This window comes from Harpia harpyja, chromosome 17, assembly GCF_026419915.1.
Source record: "Harpia harpyja isolate bHarHar1 chromosome 17, bHarHar1 primary haplotype, whole genome shotgun sequence".
In the NCBI taxonomy this organism is placed as follows: Eukaryota; Metazoa; Chordata; class Aves; order Accipitriformes; family Accipitridae; genus Harpia; species Harpia harpyja.
In genome coordinates this window covers 24,326,330-24,338,585 of record NC_068956.1, presented here as the reverse complement: position 1 = coordinate 24,338,585, position 12,256 = coordinate 24,326,330, and the positions used below count along the sequence as shown (strand labels likewise).

The window sequence follows — 12,256 nt, the reverse complement described above, 5'->3', positions numbered from 1 at the left end:
CAGCAGCAAGGGGTGAACTTCTTGTATTAAGGGTAGCGAGAGCAGGGAGCTCGTAGAGCTGCACGGTAAGATGCATGAAAAAGCCTTCGCTTCAGTAGGGCCGCTGAGGTTTGGGATGACAGGGCCTAATCTAGTACTCCTGGACACAAGGGCTAACCCATGAAAATTTAGTGTGAGATTTGGATAGAATCCACTATGTAAACTCCGTGGAGCGTTCTCTTAAAAAGTAGCATCCAGCTGTAAGAATAACTAGACCAAGTATAATAGAAGCACAGATTAGGAAGGACGAAAAGAAAAAGTAAGTCTAACAGGACAAGGATAATACAGAGTTTACAAACTCACATCCCCGTGTATATAAGGCTACGGTCCACTTGTGGTTTTTAACTGAAGACCAGAGGGAATTTTCTTTGGCATTTGGAGCCTTTCATTGGAAGGAGGTGTGTTTTAAGACATCTACTGGTATGATTAATGCCATGCTATTGCAGTTTGGAAACACAAATAACGTGCACTGAAACATGGAGTATGAGGATGAATAACATAAGCAAGTTGTGGCAGTGCTTGCCACACTTGCCTGGGGTTAGCTAGGTGAACAGATGGCTCCTGTCATGACTAAGGAGGAGTGTTATTTAGCAGGCTTCTGTTTGTTAATGCAAATGTTTGGGTGGTTGTTCAAAGAATGGTTTACACGATGAGTGCCTTTATGAAAATAGAGGAATTTTTATATTTGCCTGAAATTATGATTTCCATTAGCTGGTATATTGTGTGTATTATCAAGGGCAATTCTAAGAATATCCTCTGGAAGCATGCTGGTGTTCCAGGTAGTGCAGCAACTTATTCATACAGGATTTTCTCCTCAACTTTGACTTATTATATACTCGTCTAGGAAATTGTATGGTTTAGGAGCAGTTAAAATGACAGATTTTTCTTAGTGTCTTGCTTTTTTTATGTGGGCAGAAACACTGGATGTTTTCTCACTTTATTTTTATTTTTTGTTGACTGATTATGAGCTGAGTTTGACCGTTTTCTGTGGGTAGAGTACTTGTACTTTTCCTGCTCTACAGAAGAAAAAGCAGGGAATAGAGGGTTGGCAGGAGTGGTAGTTTAGGTTTTCCAGAAGGGATTCTGTTCTCATCTGGCTTAAGCTTGTAGAGAAGTAGTGTGTGGCTCTGCTACCAAGAACTTGTTCCTGATAGTGCTATTACCAACGCATGAGAGCTGTTGTGTCCAACTCCCTGTCTGGAAGCCATGCCCTGGTAGCCGTGAAAGTTTTTTCAATAGCTTTTTGCAGCTTTGCCTCCTGACAAGGCAACTTGAGTCATGAGGAATATGTGGTATCTGAGGGATAGGACAAAATGCAGGTAGTGTTGTGGGAAAGTAGAGATGTTTGCATTACCTGATTAGGGATCTTAGCTCCGTAGTGTCACTTGGAAATTAAGTTTACTTTATAATAACTTGCTGCTGCTCAGTAAGAAAGCTTTGATCTCTCTGACTCTTAAAAGGGTGACAGGCTTTGGCTGTGCTCTCTCCATCCTCTGGATTAGCTTTCTTCCCTGAGCCCAGTGGAAATGAAGGTAAAGGTGACTCAAGCTCATAACATGAGTAAGGGTGCCTTGTGTGGAGTACAAGTGGTGGTTTATTTACTCACTTGCTTATGTGTATTGGAGTTTGTCTTGAACTGCAGTTTTGTATTGCCCTTGGACTTTCTTACTTACTGTGTTCAGCTTCTGGATTTCTCAGTGCTATTGGATTTGAAGATGTATTGTCTCCATACAAAACATTGGTGTACCACAGCACAGGGTACTGTGTAAGAGGATAAACAACTGTACATAAGGGCTTATGGAAGATTAAACTGAAGAAGATAATAGAACAGGTTGTTGTAAATCATGTGACCTCTGACTGTCACCTTTTTGGTAGTCATCAAGGATTCTCTGAACAATGGTGGGAATTTGTGAATGTTCATAGGAAGTTTTTCCAAATGAAGGGGTAGTGTGAAATACCTTGCTCAAAACTAAGCAAAATACAGCAAGAAATGGAGGTGCAGGGGGTGGGAGAAGGTAGGTCAGTGGTATGGCTTTTCATTTAGAATGTTTTAAGCATCTTGAGCTTTTCAACTTTTTTGGGGAGAGAGGCATTGTTAAAAGTGAGTTCTTATGCTTGCTTGTGGGAGCAAAAGGAAAAAGTGGTAAGTACCAATGTTTTTTAGTTTTGGCCCAGTTAAGCAAAATTGATTATTCCCTAATACCACATCTAAATAGTTTTGTTGTGGTTTAACCCCAGCCAGCAACTAAGCACCACGCAGCTGCTCGCTCACTTCTCCCCCACCCAGGGGGATAGGGGAGACAATTGGAAGGAAAAAGGTAAAACTCACGGGTTGAGATAAGAACAGTTTAATGGAACAGAAAGGAAGAAACTAATACAGACAGTAATAATAATAATAAAATGACAATAATAATAATAACAGAATTGGAATATACAAAACAAGTGATGCACAATGCAATTGCTTACCACCCGATGACTGATGCCCAGTTAGTTCCCGAGCAGTGATCCACCCCTCAGGCCAACTCTCCCCAGTTTACGTACTGGGCATGATGTCACCTGGTGTGGAATATCCCTTTGGCCAGTTTGGGTCAGTTGCCCTGGCTGTGTCCCCTCCCAACTTCTTGTGCCCCTCCAGCCTTCTTGCTGGCTGGGCATGAGAAGCTGAAGAATCCTTGACTTAGTATAAACACTTAATTAGCAACAACTGAAAACATCAGTGTGTTATCAACATTCTTCTCATACTGAGCCCAAAACATAAAATCATAGAACCGTTTAGGTTGGAAAAGACCTTTGAGATCGACTCCAACCACCAACCCAACACCACCATGCCCACTAAACCATGTCTTGAAGTGCCGCACCTATGTGTTTTTGAACACCTCCAGGGATGGTGACTCCACCACTTCCCTGGGCAGCCTGTTCCAATGCCTGACAACCCTTTCAGTAAAGAAATTTTTTCTAATACCCAATCTAAACTTTCCCTGGCACAACTTGAGGCCATTTCCTCTTGTCCTATCATAGTATTCTACTAGTTATTAGGAAGAAAATTAACTTTATCCCAGCCGAAACCAGGACAGTATATAGTGCTATTGCAAAAGCTAAGTGGATGGCAAGATGACACTAATGCTTCCAAAAGTCTTAAAGTGTGAGGATGCAGAAGGAAGAACTGTTTTTTCTTTCCCCAGGCTTTCTGGAGTAATTGAGACTGAGAACTTGGTAGAGCAATGGCTAAGGTGGTTGTTTGCGTGGGTTTTTTTTGTTTTTTTTTTTTTTTTTTCTTTTCTCCTCTTTAAACTTTGTTGCAAACTATTTCAAAACCTAGTGCTGTAAAACTTTTTTGTAGGCTGGATTTAGCTTTGTCCTTTACATGTGCATATATGTGGCTGTCACGATTCTTTATTACACTGCAGCAGCAGTGATTCGTTCTGTAGGAATGTCTCTCTTCTATCTGTATTAGAAGCTGTTTTCATCCCTGCTATGTTGTTTGAAAAACTTTGTGCGTGTGTAACTCTTTGGACCTTTTAATAAAAGGTAAATGATGTTCCATTTTCAGCTGAAGCATTTTAGAAGCTTTGAAATATGTAGAAATGGAACAAATACAATTACTTTGTCCAGCACAGCTCTAGTTGTGGTATTAAGTATGTTTGCTTTTATGAAAGCTAACTAGTACTTATTTTGACTTGTTCAATATACTTAACTTAAATATGTGTCTGTTGAATAAAATATGTGTCTGTTGAATAGGGGCATTTCTGTACTTAAATGTTACATTTCTTACTGAACTTAATGTCCTGAAAACTTCCAGCCACTCTGTACACAGCTCTATGCCACTTAAAGTCAATAGTTGTAATCTACTCTTGGGCATTCTATGTTTGGGGATTGAAGTCTACTAACATTCATCAGGTTTAAGGCATCACTGGCTACAGACAGTATGAGATGGTAGTCAAGCTTCTACAGACACCCCAGCCAGCATTTTTTTTTTTAAGCCCTTCCTTCCAAGGTGCTGTGAGAAAAGGCTTTCTTTGCACTTCTTTAAAATACTGGCTTTTACTTGTAATTCAGGTGTGAAACACAAAATGTTATGGATCATTAATGTTTTCAGCCTCTAACTCTTCTACTGTTGACTTGATTCAATGTGAGCAATTATAGTAGTTTGTACACTCGTTATGTAGTGGATCAGCACAGTGTGAAAATAACTGTTTAGCGGAAGTGCCAGCTTGTTTGGTGGTTTTGACTTGAAATGTTTTTTTTGCTACCTGAGTTTGCCTGAGTGCTTAAACCATAGCTCTTTGTTACAAGTTTGATTTATGTGATTACCTGAATGGTGAGGGAGGTGACTCAGAAGTCTTTATTTTATAGTTTGAAAACAAACTTGCCTATTGCCTTGTAAAAACAGAGATACAGGTGGGGTGTGATGATAGGGGTTTGAATGCTGTGTCAATACTTCTGAGATTGCCAAACTAATGGCATGAATACTTTTCCAAATATATACTCAGTGGAGACTGGTTTATTTTGCTTAAAGTGAGAATGTTCTACAGATCTGGCTTTCATGTAAATAAAATTCCTTGATGTTTCTTATTAGTAGAGGAATCCATTCTGACATCAGTGGTTTATACTGAATGTATAACAGTACTGTACTGAAACTTTCTTCCAGTGCATGCAGTAAAAATGACCAGTTAAGTGATTTGAGCCCCTCACTTGCTGCATGTGTTAATGTTGATGCAAAAGTAGTTGGGACTTCTGGTTTCTTGATCCAGGAAGCACAAAAGTGCTGAAATAACTTTAAGGACATTAGTAATTGTCTCCAGATTTTTGAAGTAGGTTGCAGTTGCTGTTGTAACTGTTGCTCTATATAATATTCTTATGTTCAAGGCCTGGTAGTGCGTCCTGGTGCAAGTCTGACTTGCATTTGGATCAAGACTCCCAAGTTCAGCCTTAGTATGTGGCTTGAGTGGGAGGTCAGGGGCAGAGCAGCAGTCAAGAAGGGCAAAATTCTACTTGTATACTTTTAATGTTCTTGTTGAAAAGCTTTTCGTCAGAACAGAACTTGGTGGCTTGGTCTATTAGGGATGTCCTAAAAGATGCGTTCTAATATCCAGAAAATCCTCAGTTCAGAGACTGGTCTTCCATACAGACAAAAATTAAATTCTGCTAGAAAAGATAATGAGCAGAAAGCCTTCATTGTTAACTTTTAAACTGTACAGGGTCCTAAAACTCAAGCAAACTGGTGAGAACTAATTTCTTGTTTCATAAGGCAGAAGCACCACCACCAGGAATTTACCACTGAAGGCTCTAACAAGGCTTCTAGTAGCACCACAAGTCCTTAAACAGGCTGTTTGTATCTGTAGTCCCAGACTGTCCCATCAGTGTCTGCAGGATGCTTGCTGGTGACCAAATTGCAGGTACAGTCTGAATTCAGCTGTATGTTGCATTTAAATGAAGCTAAGTGCGTTGCTTTTTTTTGCTTGTAAATAGGTACTGTAGAAGTCATTTGTGGTTTAGAGGTGTTAATGCTTTTTGAATGTGTGTGGAGGTTCTCACTGGTGTTTAGTAAGTCCCTGCTGCTGAAATAGCAGTTGCTGGTATCACTAGCCGGTTAGTATTGACCCTAGTAACATGAATATCCCCAGTAGTGTTCTTTATGATCTGCAGTTGAAAATGTGAATGGTAGTCTGTTATGCGCAAGTACGCTTATCTGTGCTTAACGCTGTAGACCGGCATTCCTCTTGCACTAAAATGTACCTTTGCTCTTTAGGTAAAACTGTCCCTACTTGTGTTCGGTTTTTTCTTGGTGGAGTTCAGACAGTGTGGCTATTTGTACTAGTGGTTGTATTACATTTGGAAATCTCTTTTGTTGTCATGTGAACAGGATCGCTTGCCTGACTGCAGAAAAGCATTTTGGAATTCTTCAAAGAAGAATTCTGAATGTTACAAGTCTAATCGTGTATTAAACTAATCCAACTCTTTTCAGTTGTAGGTAGATGTAGTTCTTAACTGAGAAGAAATACTTTTATGTACTTCTTGTAAATAAGCAAAACCTTAATTTTCCTGCAGTGCAGCTGTTACTGATACTGTAATCTATCACAATGAAAAAGGCTTGGGTACAGCTATAGAAGGATTCTTTTAGCCATTAAAACTTGCTGGTATTTTATGCCTGGTGTTGTTGTTGTGTTTCTGGATTGTGCCAATGTATTTGAAGTTGCTGCATCTTTGATCTTAGTGGGCTGCTCCTAGGGTCAGAGCCCCTGGACAGTTAAACTGTTGAATTTTGCCTAGATGAAATGTCTGGGTGAAAAAAATATGTGAGAGTTGTAGTGCCCTTCCACCTGCTGCATGCTGAGCTCTCTGGCATACTGAGCTTGGGTTGGGGTTTTTTTGGCATTGTGATGGATTTCATACATTAGCAGTAGCAAAACAGCAGGGTAATTAAACTGGGTTTTTTCCTTTTTAGATAAAGTCACTGTTTAAGTGACTTTCAGACACTGGAGCCAAAGCTTATATGCAGTCTGACTTCATGCAAACAAAGCTGCTTCCCCACATATTTGTTGAATAAATATTGGCCCGTATTCAGCAGCGTGTATTCCCTTGTGACTCTGCATTTCTGCTTATTCCTCCACTGTTGGTAATCTCTGTCCAGAGAAATATGTGAACAAGAAGAGACAATGTTCTTGGTGATTCCTTGTGTAGTTTGAGTGAGGGTAGAATCAAAGCAAGTGTCTTTCAGGACTTAGAGGTGTCATGTACAATAAATCACACTTTCTGAAGTATTTTGCTGTTTACAGTTTTGTGTATAGCCTTCTGCTCAGTGCTACAGACCTCACTGTCTGACTGCTGGTGGCCTGTAGAAAAGGGTAGAAGAATGAGAAATTCTCTTTAAGTTGACCTAAACAGAGCTCAAGAACTCTTAACAACTGCTTTCCATATAGTTTGTGGACTGTGAAGATGCTTGTTCAGTTTTGAGAGAAATAAAGTATTAATTTCTTCTGCCACCCTGTTGCTTGTCACTAGAACAATAGCTGCGTAAGTTGTGGTGACATTTGGAATTAAATAATGGCTTTAAAACTGAAGTTAGCACTCTGGCTTTTAGACAGCTAGCTATCTTATGTTACTTGTTTTGATATTTTTTCAGTCATCTTCATGTCAATGCTGTGTGTTTACTGTGAAGCCTATTTTGGGTTTGCACAGTAACTAAATGTGATATTAAACTTCCTTTTTTAGACAGTAGTATTTCTAGGTTAACTGTTCTAGTCAGCTCTGTTCTATTGAGTTGTATTTGCCAGCAGGGCTACTGAAAAGCAAGGGCATATTTCTATAGTGATGACCTGACAATATCGGAGCATGCTGAAACAATATCGTGCCTACAGAGCTTTTAGTGCTGTGTCTAAACAGTCTTTGTCTAATGTATTTGTTGCTGAAAAATAGCCAGGAGTCTGTTCCCCTTTCTGTAGGGATTGCATGAATAGAGAACAAATGGAAAGACCTTTTTTGTTTGCATGCTTTAGGAAAAGCCTCCAGGGTACAGGATTTGGAAAGCAGAAATGCTATCACTTCTATTAAATGTGACCACGAGGTTTTGTTTTTAAGTTAAACTGAGCATAAGCAGTCGTGCTAATGCCTGTTCGGTATTAAGATTGTCATGAGCTCTACTGTAGGAGGCATTTCTAGTGGAAGTAATACTTGCTTTGGCAACATCAATTACATGAGTTTTTGCAGTCTTTCACTGCCAGTGTATGGTAGCAGTCCTGCTGATACTGGGTTGGTTTGGCACAAGATACTGTGGGTTAGAAATTCTGAAAAATCCTTACACAGTTAGGAGTTGATCTTACGAACTAGAGAGTAATAAGACTGACATGCTTCAGCAGACAACAGTTCATAATCCATTTTCATGTATTTTTATTTTAACAATGGTCTGTACAAAGATAACCAAAATGAGCATTTGAAGATAAGCTTGTTGCTGATGCAGCTTCTGAGGAAGTGCAGATAGCTCAGCCAAGCTGGGTTTGTCAGCCTAAACATCTTACTCCTGAAATGGAACTTGTGCGTTTGGGTAGATAACACTACTTGCCAGCAGAAGCAACAGTAATCAATGAATTGCACTTACCACCCTGCCTTTTCATTAGGTTTTGGTGTAGGACATGACACTAATGATGTGCATTACTATAAAATAATGATGTAGGAATATATTTGAGAAGTCTGTGCTAATTTAGATTTCCCCTTGTGTAAAACACTCCTAAACCTCAGTGGTTGGTTGTCTAGCTGACAGCTGTCTGCTTATCGGTTTTTTTTGTTGTTTGTTTGTTTTAAATTTAGTTATGTATTAAGTCTTCAATTTAACTTGAAGTAAACTCTTCTTCAGAAGAGCTTCAGTGTCTTATTACAGCAGGCCCAAACCATTCTGGCCCACAAAACCCACAAGTTCTGGTGGAACTTGACCTGCAGGGGAGTTAGTAGGCTGGCTTGATACGTCTTGAGTCTTTTAAACCTGTATGAAACAATCTTTTTCTCCCCAAATCATATGATTTGAGAAAAGAGGGCTCAGATACTAGACAGCTCCTCCTGTTACAAAGGAAGGGAAGAACAAGTCTTCCAAACACACAGTGGTGCCTTTAGTTGCTTCTGGTGGGAGCCCATCCTATAAATGAAGGAATCCTTATACTAAGAAACGTGGGGAAGTGGTGAGGTCCTTCAGATGAAAACTGCCCCACTGGTAAGAGTTTTCACAAGTTACTGGGCACTGCAGTTTGCAGCTGCTAGAAGTGTATTCTGCTGAAGTTTACATGGATTAATTGTAATACATCTGAATACTCCCTATCGGTTTCATTGTGTGCATAATTCAGGACAACAGATTTATCCCTTTTCTACAGTATTGCAGCTTGTTGGGAAATCTTTCAGGGTTTGATATTTTGGTGGCTAGGCAGAAGAACGTCATTTAAACAAAGTTAAGACTTGTTTTATCTTCTGACAATATATGAACGTATATGTGTTAGATGTCATTGCAATTATAGAGAAACTGTAGGGGAGTGCAGGAGAAGATGGAAACAAAACAGGCACTTGGACTATGGTCACTCCAGAGCTGGGTGACAGATATTTTAACATGATGGTTCCTGGTTCTTTGCCTTGCTCTGGCAAGCTTTAAGCAGTAATATCTTGTAGGATTCAAGTTTTGCGCTCTACTGTGCAAGAGCCAGTCTTGCTCCTTGTACGCTCCTATTCTGACCTGAGCTCGCAGTATTTGAGCACCAGATACCCTTTTCTTAGCTGATGGAAGTGTACAGGCCATGTACAGGGTGGTGAAACCCTTTCTGGCTGGATTCTTCCTCTGTAGCAACTAGTCTCAAGGATTCATCTGACAGACCGAGTGTCTTTGATTAAATTGGGGGCTGCATTGGTTCAGGCAGAAATTGCTGCCTGCTATAATAAACCAACACTGGTTGTTTAGGATCTAGTTTCCAGTCAACCAATAATCATTGCATAGGCATATAGTAATTGCTCCTTATAAGCCTTCATGATGTGTTCTTTGGGGAATTTGTAAACAGTTGATTTTTATGTCTTTAGTGAGTTTTGTGATGAAAATACACTATTTTCTATATGTGCAAGGAGGTAGATGATCTTTCACTGTCATTTGCGTGCAACTGCTAAAAGCCTTGTTTGTGACACTTGGATTTGTAACAGCCTAGCCAGTGTTCTGCACGGCAGCGTTGTTTGTTGATGAGATATTCCTATGAATGAGCTTTCTCTGTACCCAGTCTAATAATTGTTTGTTGGTTTTTGTGTTAATGTAGTTAAGTATCACTTGAAATAGGTAAAGCTTGCTGCTGTGCCTCTCTCAGCAATGGTGACTGGAGGTAGCTTGTGTTCATAGTGCTTCTGAAGTTGAGAGCTACAGCAGAACCTCTGAAGCTGATGTCAATCTTGCCGTTAAAAGAAGTCATGTGCCCGCAAGACCTTAGCACGCACACACTGTTCCACTGAAGATGGTACCTGAGCCCTTAATTCAGGCAGATCATCTTGGTTTTTTTTAATTAAGTTTTCTTCCTTCTCTGTTACAGGTCATCTGATCTTTTGTACATGTTAATGGAAATAAAGCCTGTTTGAGAGAAGGCTTCAAGTCCTTAACATTTGCTTTAATTACCCAGCCCCTCTGCTGTGGTTCAGATGTCTGTGCCTGGCTTTCTTAGTAATTGATCCTGTGAATTGGTGTGTGTTAAAAGCACTAACATAAAGTAATACGCGTTCTTTAGCGCTCGGATTTGAGAGTATTTCAAGTATGTGAACTGTGGAGTGGATAGCTGTGGGTGACTGCTGCCCAGGAAAGAACAGTTTGTTGTGCTTATCACCCCTGGAAATGAGACCACATGTGTCTCAAGGATGTCCTGTTTTCTTTATCATGATTAGCCTGAAGGTAAAGTTCATCTCAGAGCTGTCAATCTTAATTCTCAAGGAAGGGGTGGAAGTGCTTTGGATGGCTGACTGAGAAAATGTAGAGCTGTATTCAGCTGCTCATTGCCAGCACACATACACTCCTCAAGAAAGTAACCTCTCTGTCTCTATTACTGGCAGCCTTTGCCTCTTCAAGGGTGATTCAATAGAGTAAAACTTGACTTTATGAAAGTTTTGGGGAAATGGGGAAAATGGTAACTATGGGACCTGTAATGCAAAAATTCCATGTTAATAAATGGAGGAACTATACTGGAAAACTACTGCTGAGTTTCTTGGCACACTATTTGCTACTTTTCATTTGAATGTTATCAAAATAACTAATCCTTGGTACTCTAGTAGCACAGTATTGAGTTAAGGTATGTGAATGACACTAACTTTTTTCAAATTATACAGTGATTGCTTTCAGAAAAATCTCTGCACTGCCCTAGAAACAGTGGGGCAGATGTTTTCAGCTGTACTGATGTGTATCCAAATTCATTTATTTAAACAGGGTTTGGTAGTGTTCCTCCTGACTTGCACAGTGGTGTCATGTGAAGCATGACTTATATGACTTAAGTTGCAGATACAGAGAAGACATCTCTTCTAATATTTGCACACCTGCTTAAACATCAAACTTGTTAACTATGAAAACCTTGCTTAACTACACAACTGTTGCTTAAGGAAAAACCAGTTTGTTGTTTGGTTTCCTGCATGTGTTCCCCTCTTCCCCCTGGCACAACCTGTTCTGTGAGTTGCAGACCTGGTGTTCTTGGAGTTAGGTACCAGGCACTTCTTTAAAGATAAGATGGCTCTGACTGGGGCTTGTCAGAGGGCTAACCTTTGCAGGTATTTCTCTTTAGTGACCAAAATTGTGTTATGAGCGAGCTACCTGAATTTTCTACCTGTTCGTCATCATCATTAGCTTCTTTCTGAGCTTTGATTATTCTCAAGTCACCTACAATGCATCTCTCTGTTGGGAGGGAGCACAAAGCTGCTTTTATTTTTAAGTATTTTATTTGCCCTTTAGACAGCTGTTTTTCAGAGCCAAATTAATCAAACAGTCCTGCCCAGCTTAGAGTATTAGTTAGCTTTTCATAAGAAGCTTTTTTTTTTAATAATAATATGCACCTGCTTTTTATACATACACATGATTACTGTTCCTGGTCTGCATGGTAACGGCTGAATGTGCCCCTCTCTAATTAGAACTGTACCTATTTTCTCTAGGCATCTGTCATGTTACTTAAACAACAAAATACATGGTGTGACTTGGCATGTATAACGCTCGTTCAGAAGAGCCTTATTGTGTTGGCATTAACACAGTCATTAGAGTAAGCATATTGTTTGGATCAGTTAGCTATAAAGTTGGTAAATGGTAGAATGTTGTTAATAAATGTTTCAGCTTGATTGCACTCAGACAAATTCTTGCTTTGATGTAGTCATAGCAATGTGGTATCCAGGGGAATGCTATTTTGATATAAAAAAATCTGCTAATACTTGGTTTCTAATTAGTATTGCTTGGGGAATTCACTTGTAGGTCTAAACTGTTAACTTCATTAACCTGTATTTTTTAAGTCACAAGGTACTTCTGAGATGCGTTTAATTATGTTCTGTATTAAAGGAAGGTTATTACACATAAGACCAAGCAAATGTGGCTTAAAACAAAAAAAAAACCTTACAGTTGGAAGAAATTAATAGTATTTCAAGGAAGTAACTTCTCTTCAATTATACAATAAATGTACTATGTTACATGCTTTAAACCTGGATGCATGTTTTCACTCAGTTGGCTTAGTTGGTATAACTATGT

At 39.5% G+C, this 12,256-nt stretch overlaps 1 protein-coding gene across 1 annotated transcript in view; it reads left to right on the top strand.

Moving 5' to 3' along the window:
• The window catches only part of ATP8A2 (ATPase phospholipid transporting 8A2), a 356,262-nt gene that overhangs the window by 41,651 nt on the left and 302,355 nt on the right, over window positions 1–12,256 (top strand).